This window comes from Ictidomys tridecemlineatus, chromosome 16 (genome assembly GCF_052094955.1).
Source record: "Ictidomys tridecemlineatus isolate mIctTri1 chromosome 16, mIctTri1.hap1, whole genome shotgun sequence".
NCBI classification, from domain to species: Eukaryota; Metazoa; Chordata; class Mammalia; order Rodentia; family Sciuridae; genus Ictidomys; species Ictidomys tridecemlineatus.
The window spans coordinates 35,258,056-35,270,362 of record NC_135492.1 but is presented as its reverse complement, the minus strand read 5'-3'; positions in this window follow the sequence as shown (position 1 = coordinate 35,270,362).

Sequence of the window (12,307 nt, the reverse complement as noted above, 5' to 3'; positions counted from 1 at the left end):
TACTCTAAGCCAATGACTTTATCTTTTGCTTTTGTAAAAATTTGTGTATAAACAGTCCCATCTGCTTCATGCAAAAAACTCTGGAGAATCTGGAGAGATTTTTTTTAATATAAATTTTCTTCTACCTATTTTACCTTTATTTTGTTTATTTTTATGTGGTGCTGAGGATAGAACCCAATGCCTCACGTGTGCAAGGCAACCACTTTACCGCTGAGCCACAGCCACAGCCCTGGAGACTTTTGATGACCATTCCATTCTTAAAATAGTTGAAGCCCTTATGGGCTGCATAAAGCTGGCTAGTACAAACCCACAAATACTTTAAGTTCAGAATCAGAGCCATATGTGAGTTGTATGAGATGATCTTCAGGTACCTATTTGTAAAAGATGGTATTTTAGTCAGCTTCTGTCACTGTGAGGAAAATACCTATTGAAGAAATGCCCTCTGCAGACAGAGCCTCAGACAATGGTTTTGAATTATTTTTGCCATTAGAAAGAATATTTTTAAAGTAAAAATGGTAGTTCACTGCCATTAAACATTTGAGCCATCCAGTTCCCTTCATCTGGATTTCATGCTCACTGAGCAACTTTCTGATATTTACCTTCCTTAGAGGTTTGTCTTCAGTGGAAGATGATGTGAGAAGAGACAAGCATTCCAGACACAGAGGAAGTTCCAGTTCTTTTGTGAATCAATAAATTGACATGCTGGTTTCATGCATCAGCTCTTCATGCTTAATTAATTAAAGCTGAGAGATGGATCTGCACTCAGTCTTCTAAAAATCCAGTTCTTAAACCTGCAGGGCCCTGGTCAGTAGTGGTGCCACCCTGTGAGGTCTCTCAGAGATGCCAAATACTCATCCTCTGATGTACCTCACCTTGCCTTTAGCAAAAAAAAAAAAATTCCTCTAGCTTTATATGTATCTGCTGACTCTGAGAACATTAATTATGAGGAACCAGATGTGGGTTGGCAAATCCCTGATAGTGATTAGAGAAAGAACACTAGACAGCAGAGGATATTACAACCCTCCTCCCTCAGCAACTAAAACAAGTCTTAATGTGTTTTGTGTATGAGGATGTTTTATAGCCCTGGTCCACTTTCAATTAATTTTTGTTTAGGAAATACATTTTTGTCCCAAGATTATGAGTATTAACTGTGTTTTCATAGCTGTCAATTTTCTCCACATGAAAATAAGCATAATAATACTTACCATGCTCCCATTGATTTTCTAATAATTGGTTCATTCAACAAATATTGAGTGCCTGCCATATGAGAGCTACTATGCCAGGCATGGTGGTGTTTGAGGAAATAGAGATGCATGGTTTCTGCCTTCTAATGGGGAAGACATAACTTAAATTAATTGCATTAGTCCATTAATTGCATTAGTACAAACCCCAAAATACTATACACTGGGTGGCTTAAACAACAGAAATTTATTGCTCACAATTTTGGGGGCTGGGAAGTCCAAACTTGAAGTGTTAACAAATTTGATTTCTGGGGAGGACTTTTCCTGGTTTGTAGAGAGCTACCTTCTTGCTGTGCCTTCACATGTCCTTTTCCTTGTGCATCCTCAGACAAAAAGAGAGAGAAAAGCAAAAAGAACTCTCCGTTATCTCTTTTTATAAGGGTACCAGTCTTCTAGGATCAGGGCCTTACCTTCATGACCCACTTAAGCTTAATTACTTCTGTCAAAAAATTTTCACCAAATACAGCCACATTAGAGATTAAGGCTTCAACAAACGAGTTTGAGGGAGAGGATACACAAACATCACTGCTGGCAAATTATTAAGGTGGTCAAGATTGAAAAGAAGAAGCTAAGAAAAACCCTTTGGGGAGAGTTAAATGATATCACTTACCTGGTTATTTGCCCACTCCATTTCTTTGGGTAATCCATTGTCCAAGACAAGGAGATGTACAAAACAGCCCCCCACTAACTTACCTAATAAGTTCCATTAAACTTTCTTTCCTACAGAACTTCATTGTCAGCAAAATTTGCAAGCAAAACTCCCTAAAAAAATTTTCATAGTTTCCAGGATTGAAAAAAAAAATCTGCAGCATGAACATCATTCAAAGATGCTTGTGTATTTCTGGTTTCAGAACCCATTCTGCCTCTGCCACTACCCCTGATGCCCCCTGAAGAAGGCAGCCAGGGTGACCTTGGCCACTGGAACTACATTGTTCTTGATGCCACTAGAAGCTAGCAAAGCACATCTCCTTCAATGATAACTCCTTTTTGTTTTTATTTTATCTTCCTCTTTTGGAGACCTTAGAATAAATTTACTCAGGACTTGACTCAAAGAAATCCAACACTTTTCTACTGAGAAGGATTTTCTTGTCTATCCAGAAGACTTTTCCTATCTGAGGGATTGGAGAATGCTCTACCCTCAATTCTCAGGAATATTAATTCCTCACTGAATTATGTTCACCAAAATTTCACATTGAGGTCCTACCCCAGTTTCTCAGAATGTGACCTTATTTGCATGGAAGGTCTTTAGAGAGATGATTAAGTAAAAATGAAGAGTAAAAGTAAACAAATAAACAAAACTGGTATGAACCTTAATCCAATATGACTGGCGTCCCTACAACAAGGGGAAATATGAAGACAGACACACAGACAGGAAGAATCCCACAGGACTAAGAAGACAGCCATCTACAAACTCAGGAAAATCCTTCCCTCAGAACCTTCAAAAGAAATCAGCCCTACCAACATGGCAATTTCAGATGTCTAGCCTTTAGAACTATGAGACAACCCATTCCTATTGTTCAATTCATGTGTGGGCCAGTCCCAAGGCCAATGCAGAAAATAATCTGCCTTATTTATTGTTGAGTAAACAAGTGACTCCTGTCATTGCCTGTCATGCCTGCCAGCACATGTCTTTCTTGAAGGTGGAAGTATTCTCAGTTTGGGAAACAGAAGACAGCAGGGGTTTGGGGCAGGAGAATCATTCTTGCAAAAGATACTGAGCTTTGGCAGAGTTGATAATGACAAACACACCAGGCAACTCGGTTACCTTCTGGTTCCTGGGGACCCTGTGCACCAATGTGTGGTTTCCTTGGTGACAGGAAAGCTGCTGGAGAGACAGCAATTTGGGGGACATCTGACTGGTTCTGATGCTAACTGGTTCTCACAGCTTTGATTGGGATTGAAAAATTTAGAGTCTCTACTGGTTTTTACAAATTAAACCCTCCTCTTCTGCTTATAAACATTGATTTATATTAGGGGATTCTCCTATGACCATCAAGTTCTGTACCATAGAAGTTGACTTGGTAGAGCTTCTGGCAGGATTCTGAGATTGGGATCTTTGGAGCAGGCAAACAAGGTACAGCTACACCCTAATGTGTTTCTTAGGTGGTGCTTCTGAGGGCATGCATCAGGAAGATCAAGCTAGGAATACAGGAACCACACCAGTTATTTCAACAATAAATTTAATCTAGGCAATTAGTTAGGCAGGTACTGGAAATTGAAAAGGCAAAAGGGGAATATAAAGAAAATCAACATACTGTAGGAAGCAGTCTTGCTTCTGAAGCTGAAGAACAAAGGGATGAGATTGGAGTTTTAATTACTTAGAAGCTTGTATGAAGGGCCCAGCAAAGCTGGGACCCATACCTTCATGAGTGGTGACTGCCTAGTACTTCTGTAGCTGGAGCTCAGAGCAGAAAAACTAGAAACAGAAACCCATTGTTTTTGTAATAAACTATCACTGCAAGGTTTAGAAAAGCAGAGATGTTACCCACCCTCACTCTAATATACACAGAGCTCTTGAGTTTACTGTCCTCCATTTTCATGCCTATTTCTAAGAATATTTTTTCTTTTTTTTTTGGTACTGGGGATTAAACCCAGATGTGCTTAACCACGGAGTCACATCCCAAGCCATTTTTATATTTTACTTTGAGACAGGATCTCGCTGAACCTGGCTTTGAACTCACATTCCCACCTCAGCCTCCCAAATCACTGAGATTAGAGGCACATGCCACCACAGTCTGCTAAAAATCTTTTACTACAGAGAAACTCAGATAAATGCAAACATAGGTAAAATAATACAACAAGCTCACATATACCTATCAGCAAGACAGAGCAATCATTCACACTCAGTCTTGTTTTATCTAACACCGCCACCACCCACCATATTAGTTGAAGAAAAATCCCCAAGTGCCATTTTGATTCCCACATTAATATTTCAGAGTATAACTCTAACAATTATTATTTTTTAAAAGTATCCCATACCACCACCACCATGGTGATCTGCATGAGGAATGGGGAATATTTTGAAAGTTGGATGCTACAGACCTGGTACTGGAAAGGGCTTTGTGGGGGGCAGTTATGGAGAAGTGGTTATCCTCATTATTTCCAGCTCCCTTCCTGAATCTGTAGATATTGATATCAATGCACAACACTTTAAGCCATGTAGGGAGTCCCACCGTGGGTCCAGAGGCTTCTGGCCTCCTTTTTTCAGGGAGAGATGCTTGGAAGTCACTCTTTGTTGGATGAGGCCTTTTTTAAGGGGTTCTGAGTGATGTTTTCACCTCTTAATGTACCACTACCACCACTTTGGCCAGTTTGGAGTCTAGGTAGGGGATCCTGTCAATAGGAGAAGTTTGGGGACTGTCCTACTTCAGTGTTGAAGGATCAGATCCTTGGATTCAAATGCAAGAATCTGACTAGCTTTTTAACTGTGTGTCTCAACTCAGTGCTTCAGTAACCTTACCTTTGAGACCAGGACCCAAAGGGTGTTAAAGGTTCCACTGGGCAAAGAAATAGTGAGGCATGTCCAGGGAGCCTGGGGCTAGCACTGAGCAAGGGGAACAAAATCCTCTCCCACTCCTGCCCACAGAAAGAGAATGATGAACTTCAAATAAAAAGGGATTGTCAGAGATTAGCCGAGCGACTTTTGCTTCTCAAGAAGCTGGGTAGTTTTATCATACTATGTGCAGCTGAAGCAGCCACAGAAGGGACCACTGATAACAGAGATTCTGGGTCTTTGTCTACCATGCTGTTACTGCTGTTTACCAGTGACAAGTCCTTACTTCCCAGATGCAGAAATATAACACCAGAGAAGCACACAGAGGAAAGTTTAGAGTAGAAAGTAGAAGCTTTATTAAAGGACAGCAGAAAAGACTTCTCCCGGAGGAAGAAGGGGACCTAAGAGGTAAAATCAGTGGAAGGGGGAGGTCTTCCCTCTTTTTATAACTAAGGTCTCCATTCAGCTTTCCCGAATTCCTGTCAGCATTCTTGTCCTTTGTTCTGTTATCTTGCAGTGTTAGAATGTAGGCAGGAAAGCCCAAAGGTGAGGGACAGATGGGCCAGAGGAGTAATCTGGGCAAGAAGGGCCTGGAGGCTTTCTATTAGCACCTCCCTTTTTGCTGGGAGCTGATTCATTAACATTTCCTTAGAATGGGCTCTGGGCTTGGGAACATTAACATTTCAATTTCCCCAAGTTCTGCTCTGCTTTTCTGGGCTCCATTCTCAATATGACCTTCATTCTGGCCTTCATTTTTGATTTTACTCGATATTAGACCTGATTTAACCTAATTACACTAACTACCTATCTTCAAATCTGGCTTCAATGCCACATTGCTCCTGGTGGCTTTCACATGATGGGAACCCCACATTGCTCCTGGTGTCTTTCCCTTCCACATGAGAGGGCCTGCCAGCATGCATGTGAGGTGGGGATGGTGTGGGAAAACTAAGGACAGAAGTGGTGGCAGGCCCATAAGAAGGGCAGAGGAGTTGGCAGTTCTGAGACTCCAGGATGATCACATGCATATTCCTGGATGCTGTATGAAGGTGGGGGCCACACTTATGATCAAGCACAAGAACCCATGCTTAAAAGCATTCCTCACTTGGTTTAATAACCTGCTGTCACCATTTTGAAATTCTTGAAGTTTTTAAACAAGAGACCTAGATGTTCATTTCACACTGGACTCCACAAGTCAGGTAGCCAGTCCAACCTGGCAATAACCCATCAACTGTGTGAACTGCAGAACCCCTGAGCATCCCAGGTGAAGGACAGAAAGCTGATCCAGCCAGGGATGTCATCCAACACAGCTGTTTACAAGGAGACAGAAAAGTTGAGGAACCAGCAAGTAAAGGGTTCAAGAGATCAAGCTAGATTGTATTGAGAGACCCCCAGATCCCCTAACCCGGAATGGACCACGCGAGACACTGGATGCAAACAGCAGGAGGATTTATTCTCACACAGGCGCCCGTGGGTGCACAGCAAAACCTCAGCCGGAGCTTTGGTGACTGGCACACCCGGGCTCAGGGGTACAGAGTTTTTATAGGAAGCAGGGGTCAAGGTTTCAGCCTAGCACAGTAACAGTTATTCTATTGGTTTATCTAAGTTCCTCTAGGTTCAGCCCCTTAGGTCACCTGGTGGGTAAACTTGTTTTTTCCACTTTATGTTCTCAGAAAAGAAACCCATAAATTGCATCCTATTCTTTTAGTTCCTGTTTTTACTCTATTTTCTCAAGCTTGGCCTTCCCAGGATTATCTATAGGGAACATCTGGTGGTGGCATTGTATAGAGCTTGGAGTGTTACGTGCAGCTGGGAAGTGCTACGTGCAGCTTGTGGGGTTTTAACATGGGGGTTGTACATGGGAACATCCTGTAGGGCACAGGGGTTAGAATTCCTAACATTGGGTTTGGGGCCCTGTAGTCTTTCAGTATCTGGGATGGGAAAGGAAGCAAAGCCAGTAGCAGACTGGTGTATTAGAGGAAAAGGAGAGTCCCCAAACAACTTTGGGAGATGGGAGATGCTGTCTCAAAATTAAAAAAAAAAAGAAAAGAATAGAAAGAAAATGCTGGGGGGGATATAGCTCAGTGGTAAAGTGCTCCGGGATACCTGTCCCACCAAAAAATCCTATTTAAAACTTCATTCCCAATTTGCTCAAACTATCATTTACTTTTCCCATTTATTCCTATAATCAAGATGTTTTGTGGAGGACCATTTTATACCTGGCTGTATGCCAGGCTGCTAAGACTCAAAAGCATGCAGCCTATGCCCTCACAGCACTGCTCAGCCTCTAACATCCTACCACCCAGGGGTGCCAGGCTGCCAAGGATCCCCACTACAAGGGATTCAAGGGCTCTGCCACCCTGTGCTCTTGTCCTTGGCTTCTAGGCCCAGATTCAAAAGCTTAAATGGCCTCATGTTGAGTGTGGAGCAGGGCTGCCCAGACACAGACAGCACTGACACAGTGAGAACTGTGGAAAACTCCCCTTCCCAACACACCTACCCAGATGCTTTCCATCGCCTTGTCAGTTTTGGAGTGTCTGGGCTCAGACTTCATGTTGGTGGCCAGTGCGAGTTGTTCTTCAGCTTTCTTCCATTCCTCCTTCTTGGCATAGAGGAAAATGATGTTATACAATACCTGGAAAGGCAGAGGCCACTACAGAAATCTTGAGGCTCCTTCCTGTCAAAGGCCAGCAAAGGGTACTCACAGGGCATGGCACCTGGTAACACTTCCCCTCCCAGCTCCCCTGGGTGGCACATTAGTTTTGCAACCCAGTTCTGTCAATCACTAGCCTGATGCTAAGATAGCATCTCATGATGGGTCACCACAACATCTGTATGTTCTTCCAACAACCAAAGGGGGCCCAAGGGGACAAGAGCTCAAGGGGACTGTGTGATTTTATATGGAGATGAGTGACTTGTCCAAGGCCCCTTGAAGAGGCAGAGAGAGGACTGTGATCTCCCAGTCCATAAGACCCAATGTATAAATATAAATAAATAAATATAAATAAATAAATAAATAAATATATATATATATATATATATATATATATATAAATTTACAATGATATAAAAGTAATGTGTATTCAGCAGAAAAGGTACTGCAATTTTTTTAATTTGATCTTTTCTTGGTCCAGCGATATGCACTACAACAGACTTGCAATTTGGGCAGTGGCAGTGAGCCCCAGCTCCCAGTAACCAAGCCATCATGGGGGAACAGCCCCCACCCTGCAGTGGACTGTGTTGCCAAACTGTGAAGGTCAGTAAGTCAGGTGCATGACATGCATTTTCAACTTAGGGTATTTTAAATTTAAGATGGGAGCACTGGGGCTGGGACTCAGTGATAGCACACTTACCTAGCATGTGTGAGGCACCATATATAAATAGATAAGTAAATAAAATAAAGATCCATCAATAACTAATAAAAAAATTAAAAATAAGTAAATAAATTTAAGATGGGTTGATCTGCACAGGTCTGGAAGCATCTGTATGTGCTCATCTACTCCTAATCATGGGTAGAAAGGAAAGGAGAACTCAAGGGGGTTCAGAACATCCTGTTTGGTTTTCAGCCACCTTCTCTTGAAATCTTTACCCACAACAAATTTTGTGACTCAGTGACGAGAAAAACCTTGAGACTCCTTGACATGAATGCTGTGATTTCTCAGAAGGCGAGGAGGTGAAACCCACGTGGGACGAGATGAACGGAATTAGAAATAGGGAAATGCCTGTGACATAGAGGGCTTCAGGTCCCCAAAGATGGAGCTCCACTTGCAAGGCGACCCTCTCAGTCAGCATTTCCTGTTCCTTGGGTCATTTCAACCCCTGCTACAGGGAGGATGTCCCTTTCATGGAGTTCTGCTGCAATGTCACTGTGGCATGATTCTTTCTCTAGTGCCACTTGACCCCCTAACCCTATGTTCTGTGTAAGTGGTAATGGGATGACTGGCAATGTTGAGATAGTTTCACCACCACAACTGAGGGTAGGGTACCTCTGGCATCTAGAGGGTAGAGCCCAGAGGCAAGCATCACCCAGTCCATTGTAATAGCATTTCTGTGGCTGAAAAGCTCACCTCTAGAACAGCCAATAACAAGCCTCAACTGCCCAGTCTGTGAGAGGTAAAGAAAAGCTGCTACCCTGCCCTGGGGCTGAGATTTCCTCAGGGACCCTGGGCAGCTGTGGACTCTTATTTTTAGTTCTGAGTGACCCTGGGTACACTTGACTTATTTTGCCTTAGAAACTGTCAGAGGAAAAGGAGAGTCTAGAGTCTGTTGGTCTTGTAGACACCAGCAGTTGTTGGAGGGGAGACAGAGGTGTGATTAAGCCAGCAGGTAAGAAGGGCTTCAGAGGTAGAATAGATGGGAAAGCTGGGCCAAGGCCTAGAAATGCAGAGCCTAGTGGAGGATCAGGCAAGCTCATACTGTTGATGATGGGGCCAACATGGGGATGGGAAAGCATGGAAAAACGGGGGTGAGGGGTCTAATTGGTAACAGTCCAATAAGCAAGGGAAGCACAGTCCCTGTTATTCAGAAATCTAAGCAGGAAGGAAGCACAAAATAAGTTGATCACCAAGGACAAGAATCCTAGCTACCATGCAAGGACTTGGGGACAAGACTGGACTGGTAGGGCTGGGGATATGGCTCAAGTGGTAGCGGGCTTGCCTGGCATGTGTGCGGCCCGGGTTCGATCCTTAGCACCACATACAAAAAAAGATATTGTGTTCACCGAAAACTAAAAAATAAATATTAAGATTCTTTCTCTCCTCTCTCTCTCTCTCTCTCTCTCTCTCAAAAAAAAAAGAGTTTCTTTAAAAAAAAAGATGTTGTGTCCTCCAATAACTAAAAAATAAATATTAAAAAAAAGACTGGACTGGTAGAGACTGGGGGCTTACCCAAGCCCTAGAGGACTAGGGAACAGACAGGTTTCCAGCACAAAGACCGGAGCACCAGTTGCCAAAAAGAAGGTTAATAACAAGACTGGGGTAATAATTGCATCTCCCACTCTGCACAAAAGTCCACTTGAAGTAAATAAAACACTTAGGAATTAGACCAAAAACTCTCCAAGTCCTAGAAGAAAATGTAGGTTCAACACTCCAACATCTTAGTACAGGCACCAACTTTCTTAACAAGGCTCCTAATGCACAAGAAATAAAACCACCTCAATAAATGGGATAGCATCAAATTTAAAAAGTACTGCCTAGCAAACAAGCCAGAACAATGAGAAAGACCACAGAATGGCAGAAGACCTTTGCCACTAATGTCTCAATCAGAAGATTAATATCCAGAATGCATAAAGAACTCAAAAAACTTAATAACACAAAAAAATTCATAAATGGGGAAAAGAACTAAACAGAAACTTCTCAAAAGAAGAAGGACAAATTACCAAAAAACACATGGAAAAATGTTCAACAACTCTATCAATCATGAAAATACAAATAAATATTACACTGAGATTTCTTCTTACTCGAGTCACAATGGCCATTATCAAGAATACAAATAATAATAAATTCTGGTAAGGGTATGGGGGAAAGTTACATTCATACATTGTTGGTGGGACTGCAAATTAGTACAATCACTTTGGAAAACAGTATGGAGATTCCTCAAAAATCTAGGAATGGAACCACCATATGGCCCAGTTGTCCCATTCTTTAGTATCTAAACAAAAGAATTAATATCAGCATATTATAGTGGTATAGCCTCATCAATGTTTAAGGAAACACAGATCACAATAGCCAACTTATGAAACCAGCCCAGATGCCTGTCAATAGATGGCTGGATAGAGAAAATGTATTATATGTGCACAATGGAGTTTTACTAAGCCATTAAAAAAAATGAAATTATAGCATTTTCTGGTTAATGGACAAAACTAGGTCATCATACTCAGTGAAATAAGCCAGACTCAGAAAGTCAAGGGTCAAATTTTATCTCTCAAATATGGAAGCTATTATTATCATCCTGATTTTACCAAAGGGGGGGGCAGATTATATCACTTGCTCACAAGCTCCCAAAAAAGAGAAAAATAAAGAAAATAGTGAGGGGACCCCATAAAAATAGAAGTGAGATCAGTAAAATAAAAGAAAGGGATTGGGTGGGGGGAGAATGAATGGGAAAAGGGAGGAACACCAAAATGAAATTGACCAAATCATATATATATATATATATATATATATATATATATATATATATCACAGTGAATTTCACCTTTATGTATATCCATAAAGCGCTAAAGTGCTAATCAAAAAAACTATAAATAAGTAGAAGACCAGTAGAACAGAGGAAAGGAAATAGGAAAGGGACAGGCAGAGGAAAAGCCTAGAGATGGAATTAGCACCAACTATATTTCATGCTTGTATAATCATGTCAAATGATGCCCAATATTATGTATAACTATAATGCACTAGTGATGAGAGGAACCCAGGGGGGCTGCCTGGGAAGGCAGTGAAAAGGCTGGTACCTCCTTTTCTGGCTCCTTCCCAGGCACTTACTGCTCTGCCCATCATTCCCACTGGCCACATCATTCTCCCAACATTTTGGTCTCCCCTATCAGTCTGAATGTTCTAGGAAGGGTCACTTGTTTACCTGCTGATACTCAATGCAAAGCAAGCCACTTGGAACATAGTAGGCCTTTAAAATTGTTGTCTGGCTATCTGGGTCCTAGCTGGCAAGACCGCTCAGTGGTCCCTCGGCTAGACAGCAGGTGGCTGTGGATAGCTGGGAGCCTGTTTCACACTCAGGTACAAACTGCCTGTGTTCTAACCTTGCCTCAGATATTGATAATTGGGCCATATTGTGAGGAATTCAATCCCACTGCATCTAATTTTTCTAACAAGATGGGAATTTATACTTTTTTATCTTATTATGCGCCTTTCAGTTGATGTATAAAGAACATAGGATAGTGCTAGACATGCCACGCACTTGTTGTTATCATCTGATGACAGATAAAGAACATTTTGTATGTGCGCATATTGTAGCTGTCACAGCCAGCAGCAGAGGCTTAGCATCTCCCAAGGAGCACGGGAAGATGGCAGCCTCCCACAAACCACCCTCAATTAACGTTCCTTAAATGTTGGCACCATGGCCCAGAAGAACAGAAAGGAGATGCATCCCTGAGGCAAGTTGCGCGTCCGTGGGGGAAGCGGTGCGTCAATCGTCAGGTCCCCATCTCTTTGCTCAGGGCTGGTGCAGCTGTAACTAAGCCGCTCGCCTGCCAGGAAGGGGCACCTGCTGTTCCCTGCACCTCCCAGAGGCGGGCGCCTCCTGGAGGCCACCGCTATATCTGCAGGGATGCCCACCTGCATTTGGGGTGGTGGCCGGGTGAGGGAGATTGTGGCCCGGGAGGAGGGTTCATTCATTCTATTTTATGCATAAACATTTATAGACACTGCTGTGTGTTAGGATCGTTATTTCTGGGGGGGGGGAATAAAACAAACATCTCATCTCTCGGTGCATTCATGGCATGATGGAGAAGATAGATCATCAAAAGGTAATTCAATGTGCATCACAAAGAGCTGGGAAAGAGATGGATATCAAAGAGGAAATAACTAACCCCTTCATTCCTCCGAGCTTTGATTTGTCCTGGTAC